This window comes from Limulus polyphemus, unplaced genomic scaffold, assembly GCF_000517525.1.
Source record: "Limulus polyphemus unplaced genomic scaffold, Limulus_polyphemus-2.1.2 Scaffold2198, whole genome shotgun sequence".
In the NCBI taxonomy this organism is placed as follows: Eukaryota; Metazoa; Arthropoda; class Merostomata; order Xiphosura; family Limulidae; genus Limulus; species Limulus polyphemus.
This window is the reverse complement of record NW_013667808.1, coordinates 201,557-207,139: the sequence shown is the minus strand read 5'-3', so window position 1 is coordinate 207,139 and position 5,583 is coordinate 201,557. Positions and strand designations below refer to the sequence as shown.

General features: G+C 33.8%; 1 long non-coding RNA gene across 1 annotated transcript in view; it reads right to left on the bottom strand.

The window, feature by feature from the left end:
• Positions 1 to 764: 764 nt before the first annotated feature.
• The window catches only part of LOC111087473, a 128,903-nt gene continuing 124,084 nt past the window's right edge, over positions 765 to 5,583 (bottom strand). The window contains exon 4 of the long non-coding RNA XR_002612145.1: positions 765 to 2,686. This is a non-coding gene — a long non-coding RNA (uncharacterized LOC111087473). The remainder of the gene's footprint in view (positions 2,687 to 5,583) is intronic.

The window sequence follows — 5,583 nt, the reverse complement described above, 5'->3', positions numbered from 1 at the left end:
AGTAAGTTAGTAGACGTACGGGTTAAACCAGTTTTAGGAAAATTAAATAAAAAAAATAATAAACGCTACTGTACTAAGTAAATACTAGTAGTTTTTCAAAATCATATATTACTTGTGTTCTTATTCAACAAATATGTTTGTTTTTTCTGAAATAGAGAGAAAGAACGGAGTAACACAGCGGCAAAATTCTAAGCCTTACTTCACCGATAAGAATCAGTGGATTTACCTGCGAGGGTTAAAACAATATTGTGTAAGGTCATATTTGTAGCAACTGAATTCCTGGGTTTCGTTCTAGGTGTATACATCCTTGAATAATATAGTATATTCAGTGTAATTATCTTTCCAGTACTCTTCAACCAGACACCTAGACCGTCTGTATAAAAACATGGCATTATATCATATCACACAGGTTCCTATTTACACCCCGGTATTGGGATTGGTTGACACTAATAGTGTTGGTAAGGGCTTGGCTCAACAACAAGTATAGTTTAAGTTAAATATTACCTGATCTCCCAATTTTCAAGAAAAAGTCAATGTTCTGCAATAGACTTACCGTTAGAGGGTGCTAAATTTTATGAATTAAAAAACAAGGAATCGAATGAAATATTCATTGAGTAGTTTATTTTTTTTTTAAAGTTTACAAAGGAAACAAATACTTTATTAAAGCGATTTAGAAAATCTTTCAAACACAATATTTTAACAATCCTCAACAAAAACTACAACGTTTTCGTGAGTTGTAAATAAATAAAATTTCTCTTGGATTTTCAGCTAAATACTTGACTCTAATTTATAATAACGAAATCTGTTTCTCGCGTTGCTTTAAATGGGAGATCTGTTGAAATGATTCTGTTTTGTGTAACCACCGAAGGTTCTTGTTTGGGTAAAGGAGCTGAGTCTGAAATGGAGAATGACAAGAGTATTTGGTACATTATAAAATGTATCGGAGCTAGATAATCAATACTTACGTTTTCCCGACTGTCAGCACTACACAGCCACCAAAAAAAAATTGGTCAGTAACTTCAAAATTTAATTATAGCAAGTACAATCGTACATAAAATCGTTGACAAATTTCGAACGGAACCTTATGGGATAATTTTGGTTTGGTTTTGGTACTTTTTTTTCTCTTTTTTTTTTAAGTAACATCGAACCATTGAAGACGTGGCTTAAAAGTAAAATGTTTCTCACTAGTGTTTTTAATTTGGTAGAATGTTTCTTTACAAACAACTGTATAATTAGGCCAGAAATTGACTTCGAAAAGCTTTGTTGTGTCCTTAAGCCTTTAATGTTCTGAATACAGATTTATGTTGCTAAATATTAGAAGTATTAACAACAAAATATCGTAATAAATTGCTTTGACTGTATCTTTTATGCACATGTAAACAAACAAATGTAAGTGTATACATGTATGCGTGGTTTATAGCAAGTGATGATTCGTGGAAATACCGGATCTAAAAAGCAATACCATAAATGGAGACTTATTTCCACTATTTTAAGCAGTAACACACAACATGTTTACCCGTGCTACGCATGCCATTATACTTCACCTATATTTGGTGTCGGCTACCAACCGACCTCCTCATGCAGTTCAACCCTCATTCGCGGCATTGAGGTGATGAAATTAAAATGGCTGCCAAACACGAAATGTTTATCGGATTAATTATCCATTTGAACTCAATATTCAAAGAGTCCATCTGAGTTTCTCTACCAAATTTCAATAATATCGGTTAAGCCAGCTCCTTACAATAACTTTGACACCCGACAGATTGACGGACATCTTTGTTTTATTTATACAGAAGATATGAGAATAAACAAGTTATAAAACTAATATATAGCTCATATTATCACCTGGGTTGCCCTGAGAAAAGTGCATATAGTTATATACCCTCTTTTATAAAAATGTGTACTCGTTTGTATATAAGAAAGACAAGAGTAAGATGCCAAACCATCACAATGGTGAAGATTGCTGATGGTCCTGATGAAGAAAGGACCACTCTTTACAGCCCCTTTAGGGTCGTTTCTTTAATTTTGGTGACCACTCTCTAGTGATACACGATGTTGTCATACTTCAAAATGATGGGAATTACAAATGATATAATCTAATACCCCCAATTTATAAAGATTGTCCGTAGAATATTTAGAAGTTGATGGCTTACTTCAAAATATGAGGGATTACTGATGAGATATCATGCTGTCCCTGAAATGTGGTAAATTTCTGTATTATTTGAAAAAGGGGATTACTGATGGGATATTCAGTAACCCCCAATTTTTATGAAGACTGTCCCTCATTTGTGGTAAGTGGATATTTTACTTGCGGAATGTAGTAAGTTAATATCTTAGTTCAAGATGAGGGAGAGCATGATGGGATACATACTACCTTCACTTTATGAAGATTCTTCACGTTATTTAGTGAGTTGTTATCTCACTCTACAATGGAAGACTACTGATTGTATATCTTCTTCTTTCATGGTAGGTTTTTAGTTTTAAATTTTATTAAATTGAATATAATCAAAAATGTTCTTCATACTGCTCAGGATTGTATGATTACTTGCTCTTCATACTGCCCAGGATTGTGATTACTTGCTCTTCATACTGCCCAGGATTGTGTGATTACTTGCTCTTCATACTGCCCAGGATTGTGTGATTACTTGCTCTTCATACTGCCCAGGATTGTGTGATTACTTGCCAACTGGGTGAAAGAAAAAGATAGAAACATTTAAAAACAATCTTGAATTATTTAACCATGAATGCGTTGGATAATGCTACCTTAAGCCCAAAAATTTAGACTTCTCATCTTCTACCACCCGTACTTTATAAAGCCCCCCCCCCGTAGACTTCCCATCTTCTACTAGCCGTATTTTATAAAGCCCCCCACCCGTGCCACTTTTCTTAATCCACAGGAACAATGCATTAAGTGATGTCTACTAATCTTGGGTAATGAGTGTGATTACAACTGATGTACTTATAGAAAGCCAATAAGTTAGTAATTTTTTTCCGTTTTTAGAACGTTACCTATATCACTGACCTATAACATTACAACTGAGCTACTGATAGAAAGCCAATAAGTTAGTATTTGTTTTCCGTTTTTAGAACGTTACCTATATCACTGACCTGTAACAAATCTATTTCTGGTAAACATTTGAATCGACAGAAAGCACCCAAATCTGGCTAGAAATCAAGCTTGTATTATGAATTTAACAATATCCATTATCTGAATGTGTCACGTTCGTGCTCACGTGCGCGTGTGGACACGACAATAACCAGTGGCAACCCATACACGACAGAAGTAATTTTACGATGTGCAGGCAAGAGAACCAATAGATCTCAGGCCTCGCATTTTAGGGACGATTAAAAGTAAATCCCAGGATAATAAGATATAGCATAATTGCAGCCACAGTCTCTCACTAAAGCAGGTTGACTGATTACACGTGTACTAAACATGTATGAATATGTATGTTGGTTTCCATACATCGTTACTAAAAGTATCTCGTAACGAACAGGAGCATACCATCAATCCATGCGTTACCTAAAAGACACGTTCTAAGCGCACTTACTTTGTTTCTGTTGTAATCATTCTTCGAAAGGCACTTTAGGTGTATCCAAGTGTTTTATATTTCTATTAAACGGTTCGCGCAATGATACAATTTCATGGAATCTACAATGGACTGATTATCTCATACGAAGAATCAACCATATGAAGAATCAACCATACGAAGAATCAACCATATAAAGAAACAACCATACAAAGAATCAACCATACGAAGAATCAACCATACGAAGAATCAACCATACGAAGAATCAACCAAAGGAAGAATCAACCATACGAAGAATCAACCATATGAAGAATCAACCATACGAAGAATCAACCATACGAAGAATCAACCATATGAAGAATCAACCATATGAAGAATCAACCATACGAAGAATCAACCATACGAAGAATCAACCATACGAAGAATCAACCATACGAAGAATCAACCATAGAAGAATCAACCATACGAAGAATCAACCATATGAAGAATCAACCATACGAAGAATCAACCATACGAAGAATCAACCAAAGGAAGAGATTTTACGTCTGAGCGTTGTCCGGGAAGGAATACAGAAACTGATTTAGAAATATTTAGATATTTCAAATAAGGAATACAGCAATGTCCAAACGACAAAGGTTGGGTATTTATTTGAATAAATGAAGGCAGTAGTTTCAAAACCTTCAAACTTGAGAAAATTAAAGATACTAATCCTTTAAGCCTTGACATCTGAATATTTTGAAGCATGAAAATCTCGAAGCTTGTATATTTGGTAGAACAAACACAAAATTTTCAAAATACTGAAACTTAAAACAAACACAAAATTTTCAAACACCGGAACTTGCACATTTGGCAGAACAAACCTCAAAATTTTCAAAACCTCGAAACTTATATATTTGGTAAAACAAACAAGTTTTCAATACACCAAAAGATTGTACATTTGTAGAACAAACATAAAATTTTCAAAACACTGAAACTTGTACATTTAGTAGAACAACTACTATAACATTTTCAAATTGTTGAAACTTGTAAGTTTGGAAGATTAAACGTTATACTATCAAAGAGTTGGTTCCCCCCTCCTAAGTTTTGTAGTTATTTATTTATTTTTTGCTGACAGGTGCCTTCCAATTTTTAAAGAACTAAAACAGTTGATAATTGAAATTATGGATTCTCGTTTTTTTCACCATCTTCTTTAGTGAAACGTTCAGAATTCTTATGGTGATAATCTTCTACAGGTTTCTTAGTTTCACAAATTATATACGCATGCCTGCTAAAGAAACATTGTCGGCTTGAGGTCAAGCCTGAAATAAGGGAGAAAGGAAAGTGTGGTATATAAATATATCATGCATTTTTTCCTTATTGTAGCATTTATTTTGAATTTATCGGTTATTCTGTATAATTGCAGTTTTCACATAACATGTCATCAAGAAAATCATTAAAGAAATATCTTTTTTAATAACGTTTCACTTTCTTCCTACTGCTTTATTTTAGTTAGTTAGTATTTCTTTGTACCCGTATACGTCAAATACGGCAAGACATTTAACAGATATATATACCTATAACGCAAAGAACGAAAACAAATAATTATGTGTGACCCATTGTGGAACTTGAAAAACTCAGCATTCACAGTTACAAAAGCAAACCATAGTTTGTGTATGGCACTTGAAAATTTACGAAGTTACTCCTTTTCCAGTGTTGCGCCAATGTCGTTAAATATCAACAAAGACCTGCGTTTTTCAGTGATCTTAAATGTGAGAGTAAAGGTTTCTAAACAACTGAAACACGATCTAGAGAAGAATGATGCCACTTAATTAATTACCAAATATATTTATATTCATTTTTTTTTTCGTGATGCCTACGTACACAGTAGGAAGCCTCTTCAATTGCAGTTATGAAATAGTTCCAATGAAAATCTAACATACTGTAACTCCCTGCCTATGCTCAAAAGGCGACTTACTTGTATCAGTGATTGACATACACAATACGTTACGGTGAAGATAATTTTACTTTTCGGTTACTTGTTTGTAATTAAGCACAAAGCTACACAATGGACTAT